The 17,500-nt window shown below is 38.3% G+C and overlaps 1 pseudogene; it reads right to left on the reverse strand.

Annotated features, from left to right (window-relative positions):
* Positions 1-14,252: 14,252 nt before the first annotated feature.
* Positions 14,253-17,500, reverse strand: part of LOC137975484 (uncharacterized) — a 4,126-nt pseudogene continuing 878 nt past the window's right edge.

Raw genomic sequence — 17,500 nt, forward strand, 5'->3', positions numbered from 1 at the left:
GCCAAGGTCACTTAAATATACATATCAGGGCTTCTGATATAACGCGATGGTGCGATTAGCACAATTGCCTCAAATCGCAACCGATCGCACATTCACGAAAAATCGCATTTAATTTACAAAAGGAAGCACAAAATTCATAAACTGGAAACATAAATCAACACGGTTTTCTTAGAAATTCCTGCATAAATATGCCATTTTTAATATGATTTATCTTGGAAAAAGGGCTTGTTAAAAAACCTTTGTCACCTCGATTCGTAAACATTCGAGGTTCAAGGCTTATTTTTCATGTCAGGGACCTGGTACGAGTATCCTTCTATTGGGTTGCACACACAAACATGCCTTATCATACACACACTGAAATTGACACAGTTGCATTCTCTTAGAGAAGAGATTCAGAGATTTGTGAAAATAAGCGAAAAGTTGTAAGTTTTTCGGCAAAAATGTAGTTTCTTTCGTTAAAAAACTGATAAAAAACTTATTCTGGCATAAGTTTGTTGTGAAAACGCTTGGCTTTTCTTCGCCGAAGAAGGGAGTTCCCACCTTCCGCCCAATCTCACAGCTCACGATCAAAGCAAGAAAACGCTCCACGTGGACGATGGGACTGATGTTTTTCTGGTCGTGCAATATTAGGGCCTTTTATACGATAGAAAATAAGCCGCGGTTTTTACTCTAGCCACAGTGTACAAAATACGCAAAAGAAACTATTTATATGAATATATATTCCCAGGTCAAAATAAGCCGCGGCTTGGAAAAAGACCGTGAAACATAGATTTGTACCATTTATACGGTGGAGGCCCGTGAACATTCGAGCTTCTGTAAGCCGCGGCCAGAGAAACTGTGGCTTATTTTCTCTCGTATAAATGGGGTATGGCCCTATTGTGATTGACCATTCTTCGGAAGCTTCGTGGTTGACAAGCACCTTGATCATTCATTTGGCATTTTAGACTGTGTCCTTTCAACGTTTAACGTGGTGCACCGGTTAGTGCAGAAGACCTCATTTTTTTTATTTATCCCAACTAATGCCGATCGAGATACGTAAATTACTGTTCGTTTGTGTTCCAAACTGTCGGTAGGGCAGCAAAAAAGTGTTTTTCTTAACCTGAAACCTATAAAAACAAGCTTAAAATTGCTGAGAAAAAAAAATCGCATAATTTACATTCTTTATCGCATTAAAAAATTGGCCTTTTAATCGCACAATCTGCCCTGAAAAAAATGCATTAATTTGCCATTTTTTAATCGCACCCTATCAGAAGGCCTGCAATAGAATAGATATGCCTCATTCTTCAAAATGTGTGCTGCTTTGAAGAAAACAATTGTGGCCAGGTATGGTAAAGTCTCTAAAACATTTTGGAACAAAAAAAACACACCACTTTGAATGCAAATATATGCAGTCAATGATTGCGTGTTAGATATACATGTATGCACACATTGCAAAAAAAAGTCAAGGAAGTACAGACCAAAAGTATTGAGTAAATGTTGAATCCACAATGGACTACAAATATTGAGAAAACTGTACTTTATGCTCAAAATAGCTAGTAAAGGGTGGCCCAATCCGTGAGTTAAATATAATTTACATAATGAGTAAATCCTACTCCATGCACTGAGTAAAAGTGTTAACAAAATGAAATCCACAGTGACTCGGTCATTTTGAAGTAAACTGGCAATAAAACTCATAACATGAGTGTAAAAACTGTACTCAAACGGACTGTGTAAAACAAACTCTGTGAGAATTTTTTCAGGTTTACAATTCTTTTTGTTTGAGTAAGAGAAGGAAACTCATTATAGCAAAATATGGAAATATCAGAAAGTCTTTCATAAATGTGTATCTTGTAGAACAACACAACCAGTGACACAGAAAACACTAAAATGCCATAACACTCAAAATTTATCCAGTTGCTTTGGAAAACGTTTTTGGGATTTAAATCATGGTTAATACTTAAATTCCTTTTTTTCTTGGAACTGTGGTTCCATTCTTGAGCTACAGACACTGTCAAAGGGCATTTCATGGGGGAAGCCTTAATGAAGCTCCAACTGTAAAGAGGCATTTTAAATGAACTATATTTTCCACAAGGAGAAAATTGAAAATTTTAGGCTTGTTTTTTTTTCTGCAAACTGACAATGTAAAATTTTTCCATTAGCAAAAGTTACATATCAGTGATGAGTGGAAGTTCTTCTCACGATTATTGTTTTTAAAATGCATTTCTTACAGGTAAAAATGTACGTACTGATTTCGTTAATGAAGGTGGATAATTGTGTGTAAAAACAAAATAAGAGGCTAAGAAGCAAAAGTGTTGCCTTCCCTGTATATAAGGTTTCCCTCCAAAGTAGGAAGCAAGCTCCTTTTTTTACCGCCAATTACATTGTACAGTTTCTTCAGGGGCATTACTGGTAAGTGTTCCCTCTATAACTACACTGTTAGAAAATAGATGACACTAATAGGTGGGGCCACTGTCACTATGTTCTTATCTGATTATAAATACAATGGAAAACTTGTTTAATCACATGGAATCTTTTTCGCCACAACATGATTACCCAATCTGCGAGGTGATAGTTGTGAGAACATTTAATCCATGACACTGTTTACAACATCATAATTGAACAATCCTGAAACAAATGAGGGCACAAGTTGCAGTGGTTATGGCCTACTCATTTACATTGTTCTTGAGAACATTTTGTGGGCAAAGGCACTATTGCAACGTCATCATTTACTTAAGACTATTTTGCCTATGGTTGGTTCAAAGTCATTTGGAGGTTTTCAGTGGAGCATGTTGCCCTTTTATGATGTTGGGGCTTTGGCATCTGAACATGGCATGCCGGCGTACTGGCATCTAAATGTAAGGATATGCTCACTGACTTTTTCTCAAGTACAAAGGCCTTCCCTGCATCACAATCGGCCAGAACTCGTGGGACATTTCGGAGCCCGCTAAACATTTTCAGCTGTATAGCGAATTTCACTTGGAAACAAGGAAATTCAATATGGCAGCGATCACAGCTTGATCTGCGAAGAAGCGTGTGTCATACCATGAATTGCACAGCCTGAGCACCGTATCTGTTTTATTTGATGGAAATAATAGGAAAAGAAGACTTGCAAAATAAATCGTTGGGATTTATCAAGGCAGGGGATTGTTGCGAGCAGGGAGGACGTAGAGGCAAGTGCAGCTTGAATCTCTTAAGGCAATTTGTTTATAATAGAGTGTCAAAGTTTATCTGTGTTACATTTTTAAGGGAACCAAATACTTCATAAAGTGGGAAGGCTTCAGCTTGTAAAGAATAATACTTACGAGACTGAAGAACACCTTTCCCAACTTTTGCTGAGGTAATAAGTTTTTTTGAGCTTATTGTTACTGTAAATAATGCATTGATCTATTTGGCCAACTCTCGTGACTTCCCTGGTACAGTACATGGGAAGAATATGAAGATTACATACCAGTAATAAATAATTTGATATTGAAACAATCACTTTTATGGTTATTCTAAAAACAAACTTCCTCGGCTTATACTGATCATTCTGGCTGCTATCAAATTACTGGACTGTTCGTTTTGACTATTCTTGTTGTTTTTGTCTCAATGTTTTCTTCTGAGAAAGTCAAACATTTAATATCATTCAGGTTCTTTGAGTCTCCAAAACCACCCATTGACACTGTCCGAGACTGTGTGGACAGACTATGGGTTTCCTATGACGCACCATGATTTTTGAATTTCCATACAACCTGTGCTTTTTGTAGATAACTTTTTGCTCTGCATTTACAACTTTGTTGTTGGGTTTACGACTTGCCGCTTTATTAATTTCACTTCTTACAACATATGTACCAGTTGTTTGTGAAATGAATTACTTTTTGTCCCAAACATTCAACTTTTGACATGTGTGCATACAACTTGTTTTCCGCTATACTGCGTGTTGCTGGGTCTTGCATTTACAGTAGTTTGTACAACTCATCTTCGAAATATCCAATTTAGCACTGCGAGCGTAATGATTTGGAGAATATACAACTTCTGCTCATTTTTGTCCAACTTGTGATTGATTGAAAAAATCATGTATTGATTTGGTTTCTCCGAGACCCAACATTCTTTGTGAGACTTTTTTTTTGCAGTTCCTTCAGAAAAGAAAATGGCGGCTGATGCTGATTGGATGCCCTTCCATCTTTGCTGTGTGAAATGGAATGACGTTTAACAGATAATATTGATACACATGTATGTGCGGATTGTTTGCAAGGAGAGGGGAGGACTTTGCAGTTTCGTTGAGAGTGTGTGGGTAATTGCTCGCTGCTTTGCAAAGCAACGGAATTAACCTTGACAGCTTTAATTCAGGAAACGCAGGAGTTGATTGGCCGTGCGGAGGGCCATGCTTTTTTACTTTCACGCAAGACAGGAATTTCTTGGGTAACTCACTGAGGTCACCTGTAAGGTCTGAATGAGGAATTGACGTAAAGTCCTGCCTTCGAAACAGTGCGAATGGGATGCCAGGAAGATTGGTGTACAAGATAATGGAGTTTTTAGAAGTGTGGAGTTTTATACATGGTGGAAAGTGCAATGTTTGTTTCTGTATCAGAAAGAATGTGAAAGAGACAGCGTCAAGAAATGGATTGGCCTATGGGAGATCAAGAATTCAGTGACGTCAACAGTGACATTGATAATCTTGCACCCATGCCTGAGTTACAATGTACAAACGGAAAACAATGTTCAGGTACCACTGTCAGCTTTAACACTTTTCCCCATGCAACTGGAAATGCTGACATTATTCAGTCACTTTTGTTACTTTTTTTCACCTTCTAAGTACAGAAACACATGGTAATTCCATGGTAAGTTATCTTTCCTTTTCTGACCACTCGTATCTTGAACTGGCAACATGAATGTAAAAAAATCTTTTCTAATGCCTTGATTGCCCCTGTAACTAATAGCGGAGCTCCGCGTGCGCCAAGCACCATAATTAAGAAAATATGGTATCCCATCGATGTGAGAAGTTTTGGTTTTAGAGCACATCCACCCTCCATGTATGCCAATGTGACCAGTATCATGCTACAGTTAGTTTACAGCATACATCTTTGATATTGAATATCCATGTTTTGATCAATTGACACCTGTTAAAACAAAGTATTCGCTGACCAGTATCACATGACCATATCGTGGGCTCAAGTTTACAGCTCACCAAGGTCAGCCTTTTTTTTTTTTAAGCTGACCGCTGACCAGGTACTGGTTTTCAATTGGATTGCAAGCTCAACCCAGGTTAACTCACCTAAACATAAGCAAGGGTTAATTTTTTGCACGCTTTCTCTGGCGTGACAGGGCTACACGGCCAATTTTTACTACATCAACTATAGTTCTTACACAGTCAATACTTTTTGTGTTCAGGTGAAAAGAAGTTTGGAAAATGTTTTCTTTCTGCATTTTTCGGTGGTTTTAATCCAGTTTGACATACAAGTATGATAGCTGTGGTCCACACTGGCGGCTACACAGTTATTCAAGTCAAGCATCGGAGGGATATAAACTTAAAGCTGAGTGTTTATTTTAATTTGCTTAGAGCTGCTTTTTTCTCTGTATTGCAATTTTTGGCATATCTTTAGAATCTCTGATAAGGTTACATGATGCCTGGAGGACCTATGACTACAACAAAAATGAAAGGAGAGCGAAAGAGGAAGACATTGATAAAACAGAATACCAGTAATAGCTCATTCGTAGTGGAAGAAGTTACTCCATAAATTCTTTCCTTGGGCACTAAACTGTTATTTTCAAAAAGTCGTTTAATCGGTTTTTCCTTTGTTTGGGAATGAAAATCGAATTTTTATTGTCAACTGGAATGAAATAACAACGAGATGCTTCCGTGAAGCATACACTGGGTTGCCTGTGGTACGTGCTACAGAAAATCAGAAGGCACTGAATTGTGTGGTATTAAAATACAGCATTCCAGTCTCTGAAGAATAACAAATAAAAGAGAAGCGAGAAACATTGGCTTCTGGGCTGACATGTTGATAATTTTGAAGTTGCCCCACAACTTCTTTTCACCACAAGTGTGCCCTCTGAGCATCTGACAGCTTTGTAATACTAAACTTCACTGAAGTTAAGCCCTGTTCAGCGGGGTTAGTGTTAGGATGGGAGACCAAAACAATAAACCTCTCACAAAAAACAGAAGCATCTGACCGAAAATACTATTAACGCTAACAAATGCGAACTCAACAAGGTACAGATTTTGTTAGCTTGCCTTATGCAAAACAAATATTGATGAAAAAGCAAATAACTATTGATACACAGTTTTTAGAAAGAGCAGAAGGAAGTTTCCTGGACGGTCGATCGAGAATAAAATATTTATGACATGAAAACAACATTAATTTTTAACCGTGAATACAGAATATAAAAAGTTACGATCAGCGACAAACATTTTGGGAGATTTTTGCTACGATCAAGTAAATCGCAAAATCGAAAGTGACATGGCCAGAATTCAGCGGGCGCCATGATTAAGTTACCGCGACATGTTTACTCGCCAAACAGTGAAGCATCTGTGTCAAATGATGGCAAGATACCGAGCTTTTGTAAGTTTCTTTTTATGTCAAGTGTTATAAAGTTTGACAATGAAATGAGCGAAGTCAAAACAAAGATCACAATCGCCCAACTCTTGTTTATGCAAAGTCAAAATTTACTCTCCAAGACGTGTACGATGTTATTTATCACCAGGTAATTCCATCATTTTGGAAATAGCAGCCACTTTATTATTCATCTGCATCACAAGTTTTCACTGATTTTGGGGCTCATTTTGTTGAAACTCAAGCACGCTTCCAACAGGCCTGTGAACCCTTCCTGCTTACAGAGCAATACTAAAAAACTTCTTCCATATCACATTTTGAACCTTAAGCTCGAAAATTCAATACACAACATGATATTATAATTCACAAAGGCAGAAAATACCACAGAATCCTTTTCCAGCTAAAAATTTATTGAAACAAACAACATATTTGCTCTTAGAGGCGAAAACCTCTTCCTATTTCATTGCGTGCGTGAAGACAAGAAACTCAATTGTGTCAAATTACCATGTACTTCAGGTAAATACAGCTCACTTTGATTTCGTCTCGACGGGCGATAGATTGTTGTCGAAGTCCAGTACTCGTCGCTTTTGAGATTCCTGCCTAGTTTATCCAACTGACTTTCCATTATTGAGCTCCATAAGGGTATATCTTGTTTAAGGGTCCACTAAAACGCCATTCGCGTTTCATGACTTTCGACGCCATTGCAGGCTAAGTTAATGATTCTACTGTGTCCACCAGAGAAATCTACGCAGTTCCACTACCCTCTCGATCCTAAGAATATACGCACAGAAGGCTCTATGCACAGACACCACTTACCAGGGGAGTGACAGGCAAGACTTTTACCGACACGAAAAAAATAAAAATAATAAATAAAATGAAACAAACAAACTAAACGCAGACCTCGACTGGGTTTGCCATAGGCAATCCAGTAATTAGCTTTACTCTTGGACATAAAGAAAAAGTAACGGTTGATTTGTTTGTTTGTTTTGCTCTAAAATGCGAGTGAACAAGTGCTTTTTAATCTATTTGCCCTACTGGTTTTCGATGTGCCTCGACAGTGACAAGAAAATTTTGTCCTTTCACTTATGTTATAAACACGTAATCACAATGAGTTCTCGTAAAATTAGGGGGAAATTTCACTAGGTTGTGTTTTCAGAAGTTTAAAGCACCTAAACGTTATTTAAGGGTTGGAGGGGATCTTGTTTGAAGTTCGCCGATTCTTGTTCCAAGCCAAGCTGGCGTGTTTCAATGAAATACATCAAAATCTGATTGATCTCATTTTCAGAGATAAAGTGGAATAAAGTACATGAGTAAAACTCGTACAGTTCAAGAAAAATTCATTGCCAAACTGGTGAATTCCAAAGTAAATTTCACTCGAAAAACCAATATCATACGCATCGCTTCGTGATTCATGTGATATTGGTTTTTAGCAGAAAATTTACTGTGGAATTCACTAGTTAGACAATGAATTTTCTATAGAAGAATTTAGCAAAGAAAATTATTTAATTATTAAAGCAGCAACCGGAAACATCAAAATGCTGACAATTCGAAACCTTTTATTTTCACTAACCCTACAGGCAGTAAGAATAAATAAGCAGGGAGCTCTGATTTTAGGCTTGGGTAAATCAATATATTATCCAAACCAAAACAAATATGGCCGACGAGTGCACGTTCAGGGAGTGCTGCTATTGTTTAACCATTTTAGTCATAGTTCCCATAATCGAATCATGTCACTTGCTCAACCTGAAAATTAAGGGATATTCAGATGCTCTGGGAAGTTTTCTGAGTGGAGGAAATTGCCATTTTACTGCTCATTTGCCCGCTTTGAACTTAGCAGCAGTCATTTCGATTGAGAGGAGATGAGATTGTTGATGCATTTTCCTGTAACCGTTGAGTGTTTGGCACAGAGAGCGATGGATTTTAAAGCAATGTATGGCGACTTTGGATGATAAATAGTAACAAAAAGAATTGGCTTGGGGAGCTAGTGGATTTTATTTATCGAGTCAATACGAGGTTAGAGAAATAGAGAAATCAGTACCTGATATGTATGGATCGAGAGCAGAGTAGACCATGAGCTACTCTCGCCTTCGATTTTTCTTTTCTTGCAGTGATAAACTCGTAACAACTAGACCTCATTCAGTCCTTAATTGATGAAACCTTGATATGATTGGCCCTACAATTAAACAATGAATAAAAGGTTATCATCTAAAATCATGTAGCACAAAAGATCATTCTTGCCACCTTGATGTCAAACGTAAATGTGATATTCTTGTATTGACAGATGTAATAAAGCTACGTTGGCGAATGCCAGCACTAATTTCACAAACTCAACTTTTACCAAAGCACAGCAGAGGACTGGTATTAGTTGCGCATGCACCTTCTGATTGAAGTGATGTCAGATTTCAACTGAAAGTTACTTCAAAACAACCATCCATGCAACCTTTTGTAGGACTCTTATGGTGATAGACAGAGTAAAATACTAAGCATGACCTGTTTGGGGTGAAAGCATTAACTGAATTGAAGACTAGGAGTGACTTTGGTCAATTGTTGTCTGTGGTTTGGTTATATTTGCACATGCTTGGGATTCCTCATGCCTTGCGTTGGAGAGCTTATTTATAGGTGTGGTGGTTTTGTGTGGAGCGTTTTGTGGTTTTTTCCCCCTATCTCCAGTTGTCATTACGTAGCTTTCAGGGATTTCAATAGGGGCCGTAACACGTAACACCTGTTATGGCTGAGCCGATGTGATGTTACGGGTGAAGATGGGGGTCTTTCTCCAGGTACCAGGAAGCATTGTGTTTTTTTGGTCACTTGAGATAAGTCTTTATTTGGAGTTGTTTTGTTTTCTGTCTTTGTTTCTTTTCTTTTACGTAATTTCTGCTCTGGTACCCGCAGACGATGCCGAAGATACAGAGCGAAATTAATAAAAAAATTACCTGCTGAAACAAATATTATTGTTTCTTCTTGTCTTGCCTCCGTTACATTTACAAACACCCGGCATTTGGAAAGCATAGATGGCCCTGGCGACAAGGTTGTTGAAAACAAACTATGTTGTTGTAATTGAATAGTGTGTAATGTGAAGTGCTATATAAATTTCCACCCTGGTCAGAGTTTTTCTCTGTCCTTGTGTGGGCCCATTTCCATCAATAGGGCTAACGCTCACATGGTTCATATGGGATTGAAATATAGCACTTCACATTACACTCTATTCAGTTAACTCTGTTTAAAATGTAAGTGCTACACGGCCAATGTTTGTATAAACGTAACCTTTCCTTGTATGTTGTTGTAATGTTGGTGAGTCATGTTCAGGAAAAAATCATGTCATCCAAACTAGGAACAGGTTTTACACCCTTCCAAGAATGATGTGATTCCTTTTCAATGAATGAATTTCTTTCGAATGACGTGAATATTATTGGTAAACTAGTGTTTGAAAGATAACTGAAGAATTAAAAAACACTCAAGTAATTTGGAAATTAATGTTAACTTTATTCATTTAATCATTCTGAAGTGAGGTGTATGAAACTGATGAAAGTATGTATTTAAAGTTAATTAATATGAAAAATGAGAATTATTGTCATTGAACAGAATTTTCCTTTTCATGCGTTAGAATCCAGGAAAATGCACTTCCAGGGGTCTCTTTTTCAGACCCCCTAGAGCGTCAGGCCATGTGGGCCTTCACTATGTGCCTACATAAAGAAATGCTATGGGTGACACCTTTAAAGAAACAGCGTCCTTTGTTAAAAAACTGCCTTCCTTGAATTCTCAAGGTTCTTTTGGCTACAGTTGCATTTTTTTTTGGGGTGGGGTGGGGTGGGGGGGGTGGGGTGTGGAGGGAGCTCAAATTTTTGCATACCTACCATTGTGTCAGGATGCATATGTCCGCCATGTTTGATTCTTGTAGCGTCACTTTTGCCAACTTCAGTTCATGCAGCTTCCGTTGGTATAGCCTGCGTAGCTGGCGGTATTGTTGGCACGACTGAGGCAATATAAACAAGCCAACAACGGGGAGGAGTTCTGTGAAATACTGTCTGCCCGAAAACTAGGGTTATTTTAATATCGCCCACTTTGAATTCCCAATATGAACAGCCAACCAGAGTAAAGCTGTAATGCGAAACAAAGTTGTATCTGGATTGAATTTTGCTCTGTCACTATATCTGGGTATCTAAAAGAGAGCATTTAAATTTGGAATTAGATGTGCCAAGTGATTTTTTCTTGTTTTTACTGGAAACTTTTCAGGGCCAGGAACAGAAAATATCTTCGGTGCATGCATCTTCAGCAACTTCAAGACCTCCTTGATGGTTTTTCGTTGCTGGTAAAGCTTCTGGCTGACTACAGTTCAGTTCAAAATACTCAACTCCTTAAGGAGTTGTTTGCAAGTACAGCATTCTTGGTGTTATTTGGCACTGATTCTCTCGTCCTCTCTTGCCAAAAAAAAAGGCCAAGGTAAAACCAGGCCTTCCTCTGTAGCTGTTTGGGACTTTTGCTCTCAGCCAGTACAAGCTTGCTGCTAACAGTTTCTTCATATGCTCTTTGGAAATAGTTTTCTTGTGGACTACACCAACAATTTTCCTATCTTCCGAGTTCTTTTACAGATTTGTCTAAAACTTTATTTGCTTTGAGATTATTGAAAAGGTCTTTTTATACAGCTCAGACCCGAAGAAAAAGAGGTCAATGGCTTCTCTTATTGACTTTATTGAACTTTACAGCTATAACAACACTAAGCTCTCAAACTCTTAAAAATGAGCCCATGTTCTGGAAACTTGAGAAAGCAAACAATAGTCAGTCGGTCTCTCCGCTCTTCTTCCTTCCAATGCAATGTGCTCTCTCGAAACTTCATACAGTAGCTGATCAGATTGCTAGAGAACTGCAAAACATCGTATTACAAAAATAAGATCGAAGGTGCAAAATCGCAACAGACTATTCTGCCTTGTTAACAGCCTGTTCAAGACCAACAACACATAACTCCCGAGAAGTTCTCGCTGATGAATTTAATACATACTTCATCAACAAGATCCGAGGTATACGCAATGAAATTGAAAAGCTACATCCAGCTAGTCAAACGAAAGAAACCATGCCTGCAATCTTGCAATTACTCAACTCCGTGAGTTCAACTTACCTGACAACAATGCAACTGAGAAAGTTATCAGGTCTATGCCAACGAAAACATGTTCTCTGGACCCTACACCGACTCATGTGGTTAAGAACCATCTTAATTTACTACTACCTGCTATACAATCTATAATAATATCATCTCTGTCTAGCAGTACACTCCCGACTCAGCTGAAGATCTCACAGGTCAAACCAAAGCTCAAAAAGAATGATCTGGACAAAAATTTATACTCAAATTATCGACCTATAGCTAATATAGCCTTCGTAAGCAAAGTGATTGAAAAAATCGTTGCAAGCCAAGTACACGCTTACCTACGAGATGCTAAGCTGTTCCCTACACTACAATCAGCTTACCGTCAATACCACTGCACTGAAATGGCTATGATTAAAGTCACTAATGATATCTTAAGAGCTATTGATGACTACTCTGATGTGATACTTGTTTTACTCGATCTCTCAGCAGCGTTTGACACTCTTGATCATCAAATTCTGCTGTCTCGTGTGAAGCCCTATTTTGGTTTTACTGGAAGTGTACTACAATGGTTTTGATCGTATCTTACTAATCGCTCTCAAAAAGTTGTCATCGGTGAAGTTGCATCTTCCTTGAGGCAACTGGAATTTGGTGTGCCACAGGGGTCGATACTTGGGCCACTTCTGTTTGTATTGTATATGGCTCCTTTACAAGATGTCATCTCTAGACATGGCTTGGATTGTATGTTTTATGCCGACGATACACAACTATACATAGCCGTCAACCCAAAAAAGCCGTCATCAGAACTGGATAGACTTAGCAGCTGTGAAGAAGATATCATCAAATGGAATACAGACAACTTTCTTCTATGTAACCCAACAAAGACTGAAGTAATGCATCTTACTTCACGCTTCATCAAAAATCATAGTCCTCCTCTCCAGTTCCTGATATCTGGTGATACTACCATAAAACCATCTGAACAAGTACGAGACCTTGGCGTGATTCTAGATAAACGTATGAACATGACACTCCATATCAATGACACTTGTAAGAAAATTTTGCTGTCTATAAAATCCATTGGTCGTATAAGAAAGTATGTCTCTCAAGAAAGTTTAAATAAACTGGTCCATGCACTAGTGTTATCTCGCTTAGACTACGCTAATTGTCTGCTATATGGAGCTACGTGTTCTGACCTGGACAAATTACGAGAACAATGAACTCTACAGGAATTAAGAAATATGAACATATATCTGATGCACTACATAATCTACACTGGTTACCCATCGAGTGTAGAATTAAGTTTAAGATTTTGTTAATGGTATACAAGTCTTTGAATGGTCTGGCACCAGATTACTTATCTGCACTTATAGATTTTCGTTGACCTACCCGCACTCCTCGATCGTCTAACAAGTTACTGCTTAATGTTCCAAAGATAAATACAGTTACTTATGGCCAACAGGCCTTCTCATACATAGCCGCAACACTCTGGAACTCTATACCGGACAATATTAGAAACTCTGTAACAGTTGAAATATTTAAAACCAGACTCAAAACATTTCTTTTTAAAGAAGCATATAATTCATCTAATTGAACTTTTCTTTAAATTATGATTTACTTCCTTATAATATGTGTATATGTATATAATATTTTTGTAAACGCATCGAGATTTTTAGATGCGTAATAAGCAAGTACATTATTATTATTATTATTATTATTATTATTATTATTATTATTATTATTATTATATCTTCAAGTTTCTTCATCTTGTTCTTTTTTTCCCTATTCGTCTTCTGTAGCTCCTTGTTCAAAGTGTTTGGAAACACCATACCTTTGTGAATAATTTTTACTTTATTGATGGATTTCCCTTCAGGATGTCCTCCTGTTTTAGTGTGCTCGCAACGGCTGTTTCCACTCAAGAAATGTGGTCAACAATGCCTTCTACTTTCACAAACTTAATTATCATCTGGAAAACAAATATTGCTACCAGAACTATTGCTACCGCTTGGTCTGGATTTACTTTCTTTAAAACAAAAACCACAAACAAATTATTTTAAACCAATTCTGATTTATCTCCCTCTTTTGCTGAGAATTGTTGTCAAAAGAAAAATTTTTTTTTTACTTTAATAAAACAAAAATGACCTGCGTATGGGATCAGAATCTCTTTAGAGAGCCAAATCTCTTTGGTTTTCTTGACCCCTTTGAAAAATGTCTTAAATGTTATGTATGTAAACAGACATAACGTCAGCAGTGACTGTTGCTATAATTACTTTGAAGACTCAAGTTCACCTCAATAAGGTTGACATCTGAATCAACTGTTGATTCAGGTGTCTACATGGTTGGAGTGGACAGCATCAGAGTGAGAAGTATGCATTAGAGAATTGAAAATTTAAACCTGAATGCAACACATTAAAGTAAACTGCTCATCTACATAAGCTGATTATTTATTACAGGTCAACTGATATTATAAGGTTGTCTGTAGACCATACATTTTGTCATCTTTCCCAATACTGTTCAGGGGATTCAACAACAAGGGCCAGTTCACAGTGGTGGACTCTTTATGACTTTATACTCCTGTGCATGCGCTTGGTCAAATGAGATTGCCTAATAACTGTTGCCTGTTTTTGTAAACTCTTGATGGATCAGTGAGGCTTCAGAAAAAATCGTTCAACTGAGGGTCTCTTGCTTCATGTGACAGAAACTTGGAAGTCAGCCCTGGATCAAGGTCTGTTAGTGGGAGTACTATTTGTTGACTTCCGCAAGGCTTTTGACTCTGTTAACCATTCAATCCTGTTGGAGAAACTGAAAGCCACTGGAATATCGGGTTCTCTGTTTTCTTGGCTTGCCAACTATATATTTGTCTAACTGAAATCAGTTTGTCCAGATTTCTTTCCAGAAATCTGCTCTTCAACCTGTGAAGTATGGAGTGCCCCAAGGGTCCATCCTAGGACCTAGATTGTTGTCAATACAGTATGTTAATGACTTGCCAGAATTGATATCTTCTGGTGACCTCTACATGTTTGCTGATGACACCACAGTTTATACCATTGGTAAGGATACAGATATGGCCATCTCTTCACTTCAATGTGTTCTATCTCAGCTACACATATGGTGCACAGCCAACTGACTAATTGCTCATGAATCAAAGACTGCCCTCTGCCAGCTTTAAGGTATGGCACCAAGACCATCGAGCTCAAGTCTTCATCCAAGTGTCTTGGCTTAACTATTGACAATAAGTTATCTTGGCAGGATCATGTTAGGAATGTCTGTAATTTATTTAACAAGAAATTGGCTGTTCTGAAACGAATCAAATTCCTGCCTCAGTCCACCTTGGAATCTATATATTTTAACTCAATAATTTCTAGTGTTGTATATAATATTGTTGTTTGGGGCTCTTAATCGGGTGGCTAAGTGCAGAAAATTGACCGGATCTGTAGAGAGCGGACAAAAGCACCAAATTTGGCACACAGCTGCCTTAGAGTATACTGAACATTTTTAGAACATTTTTAGGACCGGTGCCCAACTGAGTCTTTTTCACCTTTGCTGGTGCAGCAAAGAAATTAAATATAACCAAAATTGACATTGCCTGGTTACCAAGCATATTAGGGGAAATGTGGTTTCAGGCAAAAGGATTATTGAAAGCTTGTCAAAACTACTTACACGCAAGAAAAATAAGTCAAGCAGCGTTGATGCCACATTTGATATTTATTTTCAGTAAACAAATGAAGTTCCAGGATGCTTTCCAAGCCTGATTGGGATCAATTTTTTCTAATTGCTATGTTTCTTAGGCATACAAAACCGATAAAATTCTGTTTTTTGACATGATGCTAACAAGCTCTAGATTTTTACTCACTCTCTGACTGGTTTAAACTCCAATTCGAGCAAATGAAAACATTAGAGTGCTTGTCGTGCTATAATTGTTTCAAGGTTGCATAGACCTACAAGTAAAGTTAAAGCTCAAAAACTGTTCACCTAATGCGGACCTAGTTAAACACCAAAAAGTCAGAACCTTAGACTAAGTGCTGCATCACTGCCTTTTTCCGTGTCACACATTTCAATTTAGTAATTTGTGAGGCTAACTCCAAAAGTAGCGTAAAAAGTTCACATTTCATTGAGGTTCATCACTGCCGGTCGGGGTTACATTTGCATTTGCAGAGCCGTGTGCACTGCAAGCTATACTTGACACATTTACGTCGAGTTCATTCCTGTTTGCATGAACACTTGATCAGCTCTTGACAAGCCTTTGAGACCTCTGGAATGGTTATCCAAACTGGTTTCCACGTGTCCCCAATCTTCTTCCATCCAAATCGATCTGGATAAGGAGTATCCTGGTTACTTTCATCACTTGTTGTCCAGATTCCTGCTTGCAGGACCGCCCTCTCAACGTGCTTCAGAAGAGCATTCTAACACAAAAGAGCATTTTTAAAATTACTCTCTATAGCGCTATAATAAATCCTTATTTAATTACTTTCTTGAATTTACCTGAGTGGGAGGTAGATTGCTCTGCTGTGTTTACAAAACAGATTCATTCTGGTCTCGTTGACAGAATCCAGTGGGCTTGACGTGTCATACATAATGATGACAAGCCGCTCTAGATTACGAAAATGTTTTGAGTCTTCATCAAGCTGCTGGAATGGATGGGTGGATAGGAACTCTAACGATGGTGTCACAGTATGGCTGCAAAGCTCCCATGCTTGCCAGTCCGACCGCTTGCTTTTACCATTAAATGCAGACGTTGTGTTGCAGCCACTAAAACCATGGAAAACAGGGAGGGAACGTGACTTCTGCTCACCAAGGGCAGCACAAATTTTGTTGATGCTGATGTACTTGAAACTTCTGCCCATTCCAAGTGCAACCCATATATCAACGTTAGCATTGACTGCTTTCAGATCATGAAACTTTCCCACAAAAATCACTACCACGTCCCTATCAGCAGTTCTGACAAGAATTGTGCTTGTACCTTCAGTGAGAAAAGTATGACGCAGATGAACAGCAATTCGTGTATCTGCTTCCTTGTGATTACAGTCGGGCATTGAGCTTGCTGATCCACAGGTTATCACTGATTGCCCTAGGAGATACATAAACGTATATTTGTAAGACGTTCTAATTATCATTATTTAAACAGATGATACTTGACACCATGTAAAACAGCGTACCTGAAGTTATTGCGAGGCTCTTATCTGCTGGGAATTGAAAGCGTGACACCTTTTCGGTAAGAAACTGAAACAGCTCTGTCTTGTTTGTAGAATCTCGAAGAAACTGCATCCAATTCTGAGGCAACTTCACTTGACCTGATACATTCCTTCTAGTGCCTGTTCCTCTTTTGTATCTCATAGACTATTTCAGACTATCTGCAACGTACTTATCCCACACGACATCTATGTGCTCAGAATTTTGCAGTTGGTTAACAAGATGCGGGATGAAAATCGTGTCTGCATAATCATCAAAGGTGACCACACCTGCAGTGGGAAGGCAATGCACGATAACAGCTCCATCACATATTTTGCAGTCAAAGTGAGTGGGAGGATTCTGCTGTTCACTGCATTCTGGCAGACAACCAAGCAGGTCAGACTTCGCTGTTGGTTTGCGAAGGTTGCCAAACTCAGAGAGGGATGGGGGGAAAGACTGCACTTCATGGGAAAAAAATTCTGCTAGGTCACTGTCTCTACTTTGCACTGCAATGTACAACTGAGCAAAGAAAGCTACATTATTCTGAAGAACAGAAATCTTTCCCTCTTTAGAAGGTGATTTTGGTTTAGGTCTCCTGAAGAGTGGTAACTTGTTCTTCTTTATTGGATCATGGGTGTTATTGCCTGTTTCAGTGCATCCATTGCATGCTTTATCATAGCAGGAGTGGCAGCTTTCTCATAAAAGAGAGGTAGAAGTGCTGATAATGAAGGAGGATTTTTTT

This window comes from Montipora foliosa, chromosome 11 (assembly GCF_036669935.1).
Source record: "Montipora foliosa isolate CH-2021 chromosome 11, ASM3666993v2, whole genome shotgun sequence".
Lineage (NCBI taxonomy): Eukaryota > Metazoa > Cnidaria > Anthozoa > Scleractinia > Acroporidae > Montipora > Montipora foliosa.